Genomic DNA, 14,755 nt, shown 5'->3' with positions numbered 1-14,755 from the left:
TCTTATGAACCTCTCAAGTTAAGATATACTTTTGGATTTGGGAATAAGCCTCTTACATGTGAAAAACTCTATTCTTTTATCCCCATTGTCTTAGGATATGCCATAACTTTAGGGTCATCCTTCCATTTTTTACATCTTTTACTTGTCCTTTAGGTGATCATAAGATATATGGTTGAACAAACAAAAGATACAAAGGCTATCCTTTTATTGATAGGATCTAGGATCTCTCTAAGTGTGGGTAGGCTCTTTAAGGCAAAATGGATAGATAAGTAGATCACTCACAACTAGGTGGACCATGATTCCAACCGAGGGCCTCAGCAGACCTTTGTGGATTGGTAGCGAACTGTTAACATACTCAAAGCTCATTATAGGTAATGGCACACATTGTGAGTTGGTGGGATAAACTGCGAAAGACTTGGGCCCTAATGGAGCCTTACATCTTCCAACTCATCACCAATCAAGGTTAAGGGACAAAGGAACCATGTGATATGTGTGCAAACATATATTGAATAAGCCTTTATTAAGGTTAAGATATAGGACACACATGAATTAAACTCACAATCCCCAGTGGAGTCGCCACTGTGGATGCAAGGGGTCATTTTTAGAAGTTACCACCTACTTTTTGCAATGGCCTAGGAACCATATATATAGCATCCTTTTGAAGAAGGACCTTTTGATCTTACTACCAGAGATATGGGTTTGGAGTTAAGGTACAGTATTGGGAAGTTGTTAGGCACACAAAACCACCCAACCCTAAGGTTGGCTTCCCATCATTGTGCCTTATGTCTTAACCCTATTAAAGGCACACTCAATACTTGTATCTAACACACACACACACACACACACACACACACACACACTAGCATATATCTAAAAATCAACATGGCATCAAACATCCCTAACCATACATCTATCATGCTTATCACCCAAGGCCTACCATATTGTGTGAGACCGCAAAAATTGGGGTGCTCTCAAAAAAGAGATTTGGGTGCTTTGAAAGGTACCTCTCTTTTTGGGTAAGTGGTGTGGAGTTGCCACTTATTTTTTATACAAAAAAATAAGAAAAAATAAATACAAATTACATGATCAAAATACTTAATTGTCATTGATTGGATAAAAATAAATACAATCTCGGTAAATTAAACCTTATAAGGCTTTGAGTCCTAGTTACAATCTATGCAAAAGAATACAAATATTTTTGTCCTAGTTACAATCTACCAAAAAATAAAAAGAAAGAAATACTAATCTACCAATCCAAAAATCCTAAGTTCGGGGGTTAGGTTATGGAATGGGAAGGTGTTAGGCACCCATTCAGCCAAAACAGAGTTTGGTCTTCTAGACTCTAATGACCAAAATACCCTTTTTGCATGATGTGAATGATATGTTGAATATACATGATAGACACTTGACTAACACTAACTCAAATAAATTTATCTTGTGAATGTATCCTCTTTTTAAGAAAAATTTAGATCTATTTTGTGAATTAAAAAAAATTGAGATTTGTAAAGAAAAATCAAATTTGTTTTGTTTAAATGAAAAAAAAAAAAAGATTTGTAAAAACCATCAGATCGGTTTTCATGTAAAGAAAAGAACAAGATTTTTGTAAAAAATGTCCAATCTGTTTTAGTGTAAATAAAAAAAAAGATTTTATCAAGAAAAATTAGATCCGTTTTGAATAGTAAAGAAAACGTTTTTTGGTTTATAAAAAAAAAAAAATCAAGTCGGTTATTGGTCATAAAATACAAAAAGACATTTTGGAAGAGGATCATACTCATTAGATCAATTTACTTTACATGCATCACAGATACAAAACTTTAACCTAACTTTTAATTTCTTCTTCTAAATTTCAAAATTTACAATTGTGTCAAAGAAAACTTTTCTTAAAAAATCAAATCTGTATTTAATGAAAATACAGATTAGTTTTATGTGTTTTGAAAATCAAATCTGAAAAATTCAGATAAGTTTTTAGTTTAAAAAGATCTTTGATAACTAGCGGATTTTGAGATTCAAGAGAGAAATCATTGTTGGGATTTGTGCCCTTAAATCCTATTGTATGATGCTATGTATGATATTATGTATGACATTATGTATGACATGATGTATGACTTAATATTGTGATTGATAAAGTTGTTTTATTATTATCTAAAATAATGGTGACATGAATATGGGACATTATTATATAGTCCATGAGATGCATTGTATGTGATTTATGTGAAAAGTCACAGAAGATGTAAATCACAAGTTCTTTGTAAACTCAGAATTTATAGTTCGTAGTCGGTGATGAAATTGGGCATTTCATCTACGAAGACTATAACGTGTCAACTAAGATGATTTGTCTTGATCATGGAAGTGGAGACTTCTAGTTGATATGTTGATATGTTTTAAGAGTTAAAACATATTGAACAGGACCGCTGTGAGATTTATTATTCTCCTAATGACTGTCAAATGAATAATAAATCTCACGACTTCTATTTGCATGAACTCTTAATCCTGAGAGAATAATGAACCTGATTATGAAGTGTAGGTTGCTTTGATATATCAAGAGTGAAATCTGAAGTGACGGTCAAAGCCTCAGTATGTTGGGCAGCCACATTTAGTGTTGATGAAACATATATTCTCAAGATGAAATTCATAGTCTCTTGATGGAGATATAAAATATTCCCTTGAGATAAGTTTAATGAGTTCAGTTATTCAGAGAGTTAGGCCTAACCACTTTAGTAAGAAATTACTAAAGTATATATTTATGAAATTGGATTTCATAAATATATAATGAATAACTTTAAAGAATTAAACCGAGTACTCAAGGATAAGATGTAGTAATTTACAAAGTGGCAGTCTACATTTATGACTTTGTGTTACTACGAATATTTTATGAAGGGGTTACGTGTATAATAAAGTTTTGGGATATAATTTATTAATAAGGCCTAGAGTGCAATTACATTTATATAGTGGTATTAAATATAATTAATGGTAACTTTAGACTTGTCAAGAGTTGACGGAAAAGCCCAAGGCCCATTGGAGCTAGTGTCTTATTGGTCCCTTTTGGTCCCACTCCAAGCCACACACTAAAGCCCAATTGGAAAGGCCCAATAGGCCAGCCCAATTAGATAATCAGTTAGTTATAAAGGGATAAACATACAGAATTTTTATCAGATGAGATTAGAAAAAAGAGAAATAAGAAACGGTGTGTGTGAGAGAGTGTGAGACACACTTTCATTCTCCCTTTGAAAAACTGATTGAGAGACCACACATCTTGGGCGTAAAGTGGAATTGGAGTGAAGATTAAAAGTGTTCCCAAGTGCTTCTAATCTTTGTTTTGAATTTCTCCACACCAAGGTACGCTATCTTGTTCTTGAATTCTGAAATTTACATAGTGCACGTTATCAATCATGAATGAAATAGATCCTAGTTCGTTACTTCCGCTGTGGGTTTTGCATGAGATGTAAAACCAGAATTTTTCCTTCAATCATAACAAAAAATCATCTAAAAACATATTTAAAGAAAAATTTCAAGCAACACATGGCAGTTATATCAAGTATCAGAAATAATAAAATAGCTTAAACCTATTCATGCATAATCAAATAAAATTAACAGAAAAGACTGGAAAAAGAAAAGAAAGAAACTACCTCTTGCATGAGTGTGCTCTTCTTAGTGAAAGGATATTCTAGGATTCGAAGAAATTCATTCAACTCTTTGAAGCCTAAAATATTTTGCTTATAGAAAAGAAATTCCTAAGACAAGAGCCTCCCGAACGTCTTTAACGTAAGGGAGAAAAGAAAAGAAGAGAAGAGCCAAAAAGAGGGGGGGTCAGAAAGCGTGAAAAAGAGTGCTGAATTTTAAGAGACATCCTCTATTTATAGAGGCTAGTATGTTAAAAAAATTAGCTGTATGATCAAAATACGAATTGGGACACGTCCTTTTTAAAAAAATCGAAAAGGATCAAACTTATCTCAACCCAGGAGCCATCGGGCGGTGCCAAAAATTTGTGCCAATCGGCACTTGGAAAGTGCTGAATGGCCTTCTTAGGTGCTGGTCCCGTGTTTGAGTTTTAGTCCATTTTGGACTCCTTTTTTGAGGGTTTTTGAGCCAAGACTTGCACTTAGATGCGTTTTTAATCCATATTCTAAAAATTAAACTCCTTTTCTGCTGATTCAGGTATATACAACAATGATTATCTTGTAGATAAACACTCCCAAAAGTCTTGATTATCCACAATTTTATTGTTATCTAATTATTCTCTTTATTCCCATGCAAGCAAGCCTATTTTTAGCACTAACTAACAACCAATCACAAAGTTATTTAATTAATTTTAATTGTTTAGACAATCATTATTAATTTAAGTTAATCGTGTGTGGTTAGTTCCACCTAAACAAAATGCATGCAGACCACGCAAACTTGATCATGCGATATCTTTCAATCCAACGGCTTGATTTGGAAATCGGGCATACCGTCGCGACCATTAGAACCTTAAGATCATTTTTGTGAGATGCAATGAATGAATTAATGCATGAAATGCAATCATAAAATTTGGGTATATGAATGGTCATTCTAGCCATCTTCCTTGATTAAATTATGGGTGCAAAATCGAGTGTCTACAGAATGCCTTTCATTGACAGAGCTTGTAGAATGAATGTCAATATAAAACAAACACACTGATTTTAGTAGCCATGATTTAATTGAAGTTGATTTTTTCAAAGATTACCTAACTCTAGAACCTAAAACATCGGGACATAGAACTAGTGCCTTACTATTTTGCAGAAAAGAAAATTGTGAATACTTGACCTACTTGATAACTGATAAATTTTGAAATGAATCTTAAAATCTAGGGTGACTGAGAGGCTTCTCTATCCCAGTCTAAATATGGCGGGTTGATCAAGGGGCTTCTCTAGCTTGATCTTGATGAAAGGTAACCAAGGGGCTTCTCTACCTCGATCTTGATGGAAGGTGTCCAAGGGGCTTCTCTACCTTGGAACCTGAGTTGTGGTGACCAAGTGGCTTCTCTACCTTGATCTTGATGAAAGGTGACCAAGGAGCTTCTCAACCTCGGATCCTGAATTGTGGTGACCAAGGGGCTTCTCTACCTCAATCTTGACGAAAGGTAACGAAGGGGCTTCTCTACCTCAGAACCTGGGTTGTGGTGACTAAGGGGCTTCTCTATCTCAGAACCTAGGTTGTGACAACCAAAGGGCTTCTCTACCTCGATCTTGATGGAAGGTAACCAAGGGGCTTCTCTACCTCGGAACCTAGGACGATTGAGAGGCTTCTCTATCTCAATCTTGAACTGTGGCGGCCAAGGGGCTTCTCTACCTCGATCTTGATGGAAGGTGTCCAAGGCGCTTATCTACCTCAGAACCTAGATTGTTGTGACCAAGGGGCTTCTTTACCTCGATCTTGATGGAAGGTAACCAAGGGGTTTCTCTACCTCGAAACCTGGATTGTGGCATTGTTCTTGAAGATATGTTCATGGAGATTTGTCCTTTGAAGATTTGTTCATGGAGATTTGTCCTTTGAAGATTTGTTCATGGAGATTTGTCCTTTGAAGATTTGTTCATGGAGATTTGTCCATTGAAGATTTGTTCTCGAAGATTTGTCCTTTGAAGATTTGTTCAAGGAGATTTTTCCATTGAAGATTTTTTCTTGGAGATTTGTCCTTTGATGATTTATTCATGGAGATTTTTTCTTTGAGGATTTGTTCAGGGAGATTTGTCCATTGAAGATTTGTTCACAGCAACAAACAAATAATATTAGGGTTTCTGGGCTACAGCATGCGCACACAAGAACAAGCCTGCGTGTGCATAATCAAGCCTACGTGCGCAGGCAAGATTATGCATACATAGCCTCTTGCCCATAAAACTAAAAACACCAACACAGAGCAGAACCTCAAAATAGGAATTCTAACAACCTAACCTGCAAAAAACATAAAAAGAATTGCAAAACTAACCTAAGCAGACATACATAAACATAAACTACACAAAGAAACAAGATTTAAACAGAAAAGAAAGACTAAAAAAGCAAAAGAAGGGTTGAAGCTTAATATCTCAAAAGGGAGTTCCCAAGCTTTGATTTTGACCGTTCCCCTTAGTAAAATCTATCACAATCCAAAAAAAAAAAATATAGTGATTAGAAACTTTGAACTCAAAGGATTAGGGCTAGAAAAGGTCCCAATCAAACAAAAATAACTTGAGGGTGTTTTGTGGAAAACTCCCTTTTGATTCACTATTTTCTAGTGAATCTTAGGTTTTTCCCCGTGGAAATTCTGTATGTTTTGAAAACGTACCATGTATGGCTTTATATAGTGGAAAAAATTGGGGTTTGGAATGGCTCCCAAACGATGTGGAATTCATCCAAACCTCAGCCATTATTGCAAAAAACTTTCCTTTTTTATGTTTCTGAAACTGTAACTACTTGTGCAAGAATGTGCTTACACATGCTTTGGCCCACATACGCAGGCCATTGCCCACGTACGTGGGCCGAGGGCCACTTTCGTCATTTTATTTCCAAAATAGATTTTTTCTCATTTAAAAGGTTATATTTTTCATTTAACACTCCTCAAGTTAATTTAATATCTGATTGAGCTCTAAACTGGCCTTGGGCCTTAGAGTTTAAGCATCATTGGAGAACGGGGGCCCAAGTTGTAAGGGGTACAAAATAAGGTGTCTACAGTTGTGTAAATGTTTGTTTTACATTATTTTGTTCTTGTATATATTATGCTTGCTCCTAACCCTTTCTAATTTTATGCTCTTATTATTAATCTTGAATATTATACTTATCTTGTTCATTCTAGATGGGTATTGGACCATTATCATAGGCTATTCATGGGAAGTACCCTTAGGGGGAAGAAATCTCATCCACCTAGGCATCTAGGATTTTATTTATAGATTTTATTTTCTTGCAATCCCGTTTACTTTCAAGGACCTAATGTGAGACAACCAAAGACGGGAAACTCTCCTGGGAGCATCGACAGCTTGGCGACTCCGCTGGAGATGGTTAGAGAGTTTAGGCCTAAATTGCTCATTCTTGAGTGGCCTGTTTGTATTTGGATGTAAATTGCTTGGTCTAGTGGTCCCTTTGGCATAAATTTCTCATTCTTGAGTGGCCTATTTGTGTTTGGATGTAAATATCTCACTTCGAGTGGTCCCTTTGGCTTAAATTTCTCACTCTTGAGTGGCGTATTTGTGTTTGGATGAAAATGTCTCACATCGAGTGGTCCTTTTGGCATAAATTTCTCATTCTTGAGTGGCCTATTTGTGTTTGGACGTAAATTTCTTGTTTCAAGTGGTACCACAAAGGCCAGGTAGAGTTCTTCAAACTCAATGGTAGAGTTCTTCAAACTCAATGGTAGAGTCCTTAAAACTCGAAAACATCCCAGATTTTCTTTTATGTCTCTTATGGTACATTTCTTGTTCTCATGATTGCTTGTATGTATATGTGTCATGAAGGTAGAGTCCTCAAAACTTGAAAGTAAAGTCCTTAAAACTTAAAAACATCTAAGTGTTTTTTCTTTTATGTGGTTTTTCACACTTCTTGTTGAAAGTGCTGATGGAAAAATGCATGTACGCAGTGGAAAATAAACGAATCTATTTCATTCATAATTGATAACATGCACTATGTAAATTTCAGAATATAGAATCAAGAGAGCGTACCTTGGTGCACTGAATTTCAAAAGCAAAGATCATGAGTTCTTAAGAACACTATGAATCTTCACTCCAATTCCACTAACGCCCAAGATGTGAGGTCTTTCAATCAGTTTTTGTTCAAGGGAGAATGAGAGAGTGTCCAACACTCACATACACACCATTTCACAATGATGTCTCTCTTTTTTACACATTACAATTATGTATGTTTCTCTCCTTATAACTGATTATCTAACTGGGCTAGCCTTTTGGGCATTTCCAATTGGGCTTTAGTATGTGGCTTGGAGTGGGACCAAAAGAGACCAATAAGACATTAGCTCCAATGGGCCTTGGGCTTTTCTGTCAACTCTTGACAAGTCCAAATTTACCATTAACTATATTTAATACCACTATATAAATATAGTAGCACTCTAGGCCTTATTTATAAATTATATCCCAAGACTTTATTATACATGCAACCCCTTCATAAAATATTCATAGTAATACAAAGTCATGAATATAGACTGCCACTTTGTAAATTACTACATCTTATCCTTGAGTATCTAGTTTAATCCTTTAAAGTTATTCAACATATATTTATGAAATCCAATTTCATAAATATATACTTTAGTAACTTCTTACCAAAGTGTTTAGGCCTAACTCTCTGAATAACTGATCCATTAAACTTATCTCAAGGGAATATTTTATATCTCCGTTAAGAGACTATGAATTCCATCTTGAGAATATATGTTCCATCAACACTAAATGTGGCTGCCCAACATACTGAGGTTTTGACCGTTACTTTAGATCTCACTCTTGATATATCAAAGTAACCTACACTTCATGATCAGGTCCATTATCCTCTCAGGATTAAGAGTTCATGTAAATAGAAGTTGTGAGATTTATTATTCAATTGACAGTCGTTAGGAGAATAATAAATCTCACAGCGGTCCAGTTCAATATGTCTTAACTCTTAAAACATATCAACTAGAAATCTCTATTTCCATGATCAAGACAAATCATCTCAGTTGATACGTTATAGTCTTCGCAGATGAAATGCCCAATTTCATCACCGACTACGAACTACAATTCTGAGTTTACAAAGAACTTGTGATCTATATCTTCTATGACTAAATCACATAGATCACATACTATGCATCTCATGGACTATATGATAATGTCCCATATTCATGTTACCATTATTTCAGATTATAATAAAAAAAATTTATCAATCACAATATTAAGTCATACATCATATCATACATAATGTCATACATAATATCATACATAGCATCATACAATAGGATTTAAGGGCACTAATCCTAACAAGTGCACCAATCACCTTTTATAAGCACACCTCCATGTTTGTGTGATTGCTTGCATGTTTGTGTGTGTGTGTGTGTGTGTACTCAAAGTTAATTAACTTACAAAATGTTTGTCCCTTCAGGCTTTTAACTATACTTACAAAGCAAGCAAAGTTAAAGGAGTGGCATCTATAGACACCTCATTTTGTACCCCATTAATAAATTTTGGTCCCCGACCCCAATGATGAACTTGACATATGTCAACCAAGGGTAATTAAAGAGTTCACAATAATTTGGAAGTAATCACAACTCAAAAGTGCTCAAATTGCGTTGAATAAGATTCTACAAAATGACCTTTGCTCACTGTTTTGAACATAACTTTTAATTCACAAAGTATTTTTTAGTGCAATTTGTTTCATTGGAAAGTAGACATCTTGGGCTTCAATTTGAATGAAAAATTTTGCCTAATGTGGATTTATATTGAGTGAGTTATGGCCATTTGATGTTGGGCCATCAAAGCTATCAAATTAGGGTTTTTGGTGACGCATGCGTACGCATGCCCTGACCATGCGTACATATGGTCATTTTTAGAATCCTAGAACTTCAATTTTAGGGGCCTAAAACATCATTCTTTGGTGTGGGCCAGCCCCTAGACACTTAGGAACGTCCAAAAACCATTAAAAAGCCTTACAAACCATAATTTTAACTTATAAATACTCACCATATGTCTCCAATCAAAACCCTAGCTAGAGAAAGTTATTTTTTGGCCCCCATCTTCTCTAAAACCCTATTTTTCTTTTCTAAAACTCACACACAGTACCTTTTCACATTTTTTACAAAAAAAAAAAAAAAAAAAAACCTCTCTTTAGTTAGTTCTAAGGCAGAAACTATTTTCCCAATTCGTTTTCTAAAACCTTTTGAATTATAAATTTGTTCTTAAGTTGTGATCATCCTAAAAACTATTATGTTCTTTAATTGTTCTTGTTCCCTCAAACTAATCTTTCTGTTGTGGGCATTGAGGGGTCGATTAAATAATCTCAAGCAAGGTGAGTGTTTTTCCCATGAACTCCTCCATTGCTTAATATGATTCACATAAGTTCTTGATTTAGTTTCTCTATTTGTTATATTTGATTTTTTTTTTATTGTTATTAATTCTTTTGATATGTATTAACATGATTTTAGGTTGTTTATAATCTATTTAGGTTTTTCTTGTTTTATTATTTTAGTTTTTATGTAAGTTTAACATGATTATTTATTTTATGTTAGTCTAGCATATTTATTTGGTTTGTTCATGGTTATTTGTTTATATTGGTTTGTTTTGTTTTCTCTATGTTAGTTTACTGTTTAGGGTTCTAATATGCTTGTTTGATTTCTGTTTTAATATCTTTGAATGATTAAATCAATAAAATGTGATTTTTCAGTTTTGTGTTAAAGGATGCGTACACATTATCGAGAATGTGTGCGCATGGTTCGACCATGTGTATGTGTATTTGGGTATGCGTACACACCCCAAACCCAGATTAGGGCAAAAATCTTGTTTTGATTTATTTAATAATTTTTTTTAACATGTTTATTGATTCTATTTGACTCTATTTAGGCTAATATATTGTGTTTAATTATTTTCTAGGTTTGTTTTAGTATTTTTGCCATGTTTGGTTTATTTAATATTTTTTCCTCGTGTGTTTCCTCGTTTGTTATCTTTTCCTTTTTTAATATATATGTGTGATTGTGTTTTATTTGTTTCCTTTTATATTGTGATGTGATAATTAACATGTTGTGTGTGTTATTTTATTTAAGTACATGATGTATGTTTAGGTTAAGGATTATGGCTCTTTTAATAACTTCTTTATCTAAATATGGTCCAAGAACATATAATGGAGGCTAGCCCACAAGCTGAGCGGCCTTGGGTGCCTAACACTTTCCCAAGACGTACCTAAACTTTGGACCCATAATCTAGTATGTAGACCTATGTATGTAAGTGAGTGGCCCAAAAGGCCCAATACGGTTCCTAGACCTAATCTAAGTGGCGACCCTATTTTTCATCCTTCTCCACATTCCACTCCCAAAGGCCAAGGCGTACTCCCTTGCGCCCACAATGCAACAAGGAGGCCCAAAACTAGAAAGATTCATTTGACTTTGTAGGTTCTTGCATGCTAGGCTCATAGCATATTTGTTACCTTAGGCCCAAGACTTTCTTTTCAAAAAGGCTTGATTTGGGCTTATGATAGCAAATAGGCTATAGCCCTATGAAACTTTCAAGTTAAGACATACTTTTGGGATTTAGGATAAGCCTCTTATATGTGAGATACTTCCTTTCTTTTCATCCCAAAATCTTAGGGTATGCCATAACACTTAGGTCATCCTCCCAATTTTAAATCTTTTATTTGTCCTTTAGAATTAGGTGATCACAAGATTTATGGTTGAACAAACAAGAGATATAAAGGGTATCCTCTTTGATAGGATCTAGGACCTTTCAATGTGTAGGTAAGTTCCTCAAAGCTAAATGTATAGATTAATAGGTCACTCACAACTAGGTGGGCTATTATTCCAACCTTGGGCCTAAATGGACCCCATATGGATTGGTGGACAAACTTTTAATGCACTCTGATGATGTAATGAAAATCAGTAGGCTGGATGCTTCAGGCTTCAAAGGTCTAGTGATTGTTTTGAGGGCCTGAAAAAGAAAGAACAAAAGATCAAAGGTGACCGAGGTAGACCGATCAAGAACCCTCCGATGCCAAAGTTAGTTTCTCTCTTAAATTTTGGAGTTCCAACTTTTCAGCAATTGTAAAAACTTATATTTATCTAGTCTGAATGGGTGTTTATATAGTTCGTCCTAGAAACGGTTATTAGATTTGTAACTTCCCCTGTATTTGAGGAGCTTAGAGGGTCCAAGGATAACTTCCACAACCGCTATAGGAGTTATATATTTTTTCATATAACTGTCATTGGAAGTTAAGTATTTAATAAGGAGTTGTAGCAATGAACCTAGATCTCAATCATGCCTTGGAATAATAACATGTGGTTCCATCGCCAGCTCTTGTAGGCTAATCCACACTTGAGAATTCCCTGAGTGTTAGGGGGTCGTCTAGGAGCCTTCTTGATGAACGTACCTCGTTCCCACGGACGGTCGTCCTTCCATGGACGACCTTCTTATGTGGGATGTCCCTTCTGCTCTGGACGCTTCTTTTGGGCGAGTTGGAGTTGGTTTGATTTTTTAGTTCACCATCACACTCAAATCCCATCATAGGCAATGGCACAGATTGTGAGTTAGTGGGATGAACTTTGGAAAGTCTTCACCCTAAATGGAACCTCCACTTTCCCACTCATCGCCAACCATGAAAAAGGTATAAGAGAACAAAGTGATAGTGTGTGCAAAATAATATTAGAAAAGCCTTTGTTAGGATTAGGAAATGGAACACATTGAAGTCAAACTTCTCTATGGACAGTGAGCAGTAATGGTTTTCTCGTAGGAAGTATGCCTCAGCCTAGAATGTACTAGGGAGAGGGTGTAAATGGAGTTGCTACCTAACTTAGGTCTTGGAACCATATGTATATTGCCCTTATGTGAAGGATTGGTTTTACCAGATCACATGTCTGGAGTTTAGGTATAGGGATGGGAAGGTGTTAGACACCCAACCCAGCCCAACCCATAGGTCGACCTCCACTCATTGTGTTCCAAATCCTAATCTCATCAAAGGGTCTTCTAACATATTATTCTAGACTCATATACACTCTAACATGCATCTAAAGCATTCAACACGGAATATCATCCCATTACATTACATGTTATATAGTCCTAACATCCACCTAATCAATTCATGCATTTATATCCACGGGCATTAGACATCAACAAGACAACAAAATCAAAGAGGCAATATCATTAAGAATCATCACATGCATATTCATCATAACAAACATGATGGCGAACTAAAAATCAGACTATCTCCAGTTCGTCCATAGAATCGTCTAGGACCAAGAAAGGTCGTCCAAGACAAGAAAGTGATAGGCCAAAAACGTATTGACCCCTTGTGATGAATTAATTAATTAATTAGCCAAGTTTATTAATTAATCAAATTAACATGCAAATGCGTGATAGCACAAATAAATCACCAACAAACTAAAATATGCAGCGGAAAGTAAATGACACTGTGATTTGTTTACGAATGGGGAAAACCTACATGGCAAAAATCCCACCGGGTGATTTTAAGGTCACCACTCTCGAAACTCCACTATTATCACAACAAGCGGTTATAAGAAAAGGAATCCCAAGTACCTTACCAACCTACAGTTGAACCCTTACCCCAATACCCAATTGGACTTGTTCAGTAGTGACAGTTTCTCCTTTCAATGCACGGCTCCCAAGTACGTGACTAACCAATTGCGCGGATCCCAGTACGCGACTTCAATCACCAACTAGAGAAGATTTGTTGGCTGCAAAGTTCTTCAATTCATCCACACGATGAAGATCAAGAAGATGCTTGGTTACAAAACCCTACGGTGCAAAGACACAACAACTTCTTCACAAGAGAGATGAACTAGGGCAAGAACTTCATTTCAAGTTACAATTTGCATGAACAAGGAATTCTCAATGCTTATGCAACTTGCCACACTTTGATGGCCCTTAAAATAATCCTTTTATATGTCTAGGGTTAGGAGAAAAGAAGGCCCAAAGACACATCCATGGATTAGAGTTAAAACAGAACTAGGAATCTGTTTTTCTTAAATCTCGACAACTAAAAGTGTCGAGGTGCTGTCTAGCAGCTGTCGAGCCTCGGGGCTAGAACAGCTTCTTAAATCTCGATAGATGCAGCTGTCGAGCTTTAATGAAAAGCACTTCTCAACTTGTTTCTTGGACAGACTTGCATGGCTTTAACACTTGATCTTAAAACCTTGTTTCTTGAAGCATTAACCTCATCCTAATTCTACCCAATTACAAGTAAAGTGCATTTTGACAAAGGATTAGCCAATTACATAAATAATGAATGACATATGTTCTAAACAAGTGAAACACATATGTCCTAACGGAAAGGTTGTCCAAGACCAGAGGGGTCATCCAAGACTAGAAGGCTCGTCCAAGACCGAAAGGGTCGTCCAAGACTAGAAAGGTCATCCAAGACCAGAAGGGTCGTCCAAGAAAAGAAAGGTCCTCTAAGACCAGAAGGGTCGTCCAAGACCAAAAGGGTTGTCCAAGACCAAAAAGGTCCTTCAAGACCGGAAGGGTCGTCCAAGACCGGAAGGGTCGTCCAAGACCGGAGGGGTCGTCCAAGACCGGAAGGGTCATCTAAGACCAGAAGGGTCATCCAAGACCAGAAGGGTTGTCCAAGACCAAAAGTGTCGTCCAAGGCTGGAAGGGTCGTCAAAGACCGGAAGGGCCATCCAAGACCGAAAAAGTCACCCAAAACCAGAAGGGTCGTCCAAGACCAGGAGGGTCATCCAAGACCAGGAGGGTCGTCCAAGACCAGAAGGGTCATCCAAGACCAGAACGGTCGTCCAAGACTAGAAGGGTCGCCCAGGACTAAAAGGGTCGCCCAGGACTAAAAGGGTAGTGCAGCTCACGAAGTGACCTAGATGACCACCCAACACTTATAGATTTCCAAAGTGAATTTCTACCCAAAGCTTATAATTTGGACCACATTCTACTACTCTGAAGTGGGGGCGAATTCCTTATTCTTCACCTAACTTCCCATGAAGTTCTTAACTTCTCATAGCAGTTATAGAAGTTAAGTCTGAACCTTTTAACTTCCACCCACGTTGGGGAAGTTACCAAACAAGTAACCACTCCAAAACTCACTATAAAAGGACTCAGTCATATCAATTCAAGGTAAGCTTTGACAA

This window comes from Castanea sativa, chromosome 11 (genome assembly GCF_040712315.1).
Source record: "Castanea sativa cultivar Marrone di Chiusa Pesio chromosome 11, ASM4071231v1".
NCBI classification, from domain to species: Eukaryota; Viridiplantae; Streptophyta; class Magnoliopsida; order Fagales; family Fagaceae; genus Castanea; species Castanea sativa.
This window is presented reverse-complemented; position numbering follows the sequence as displayed.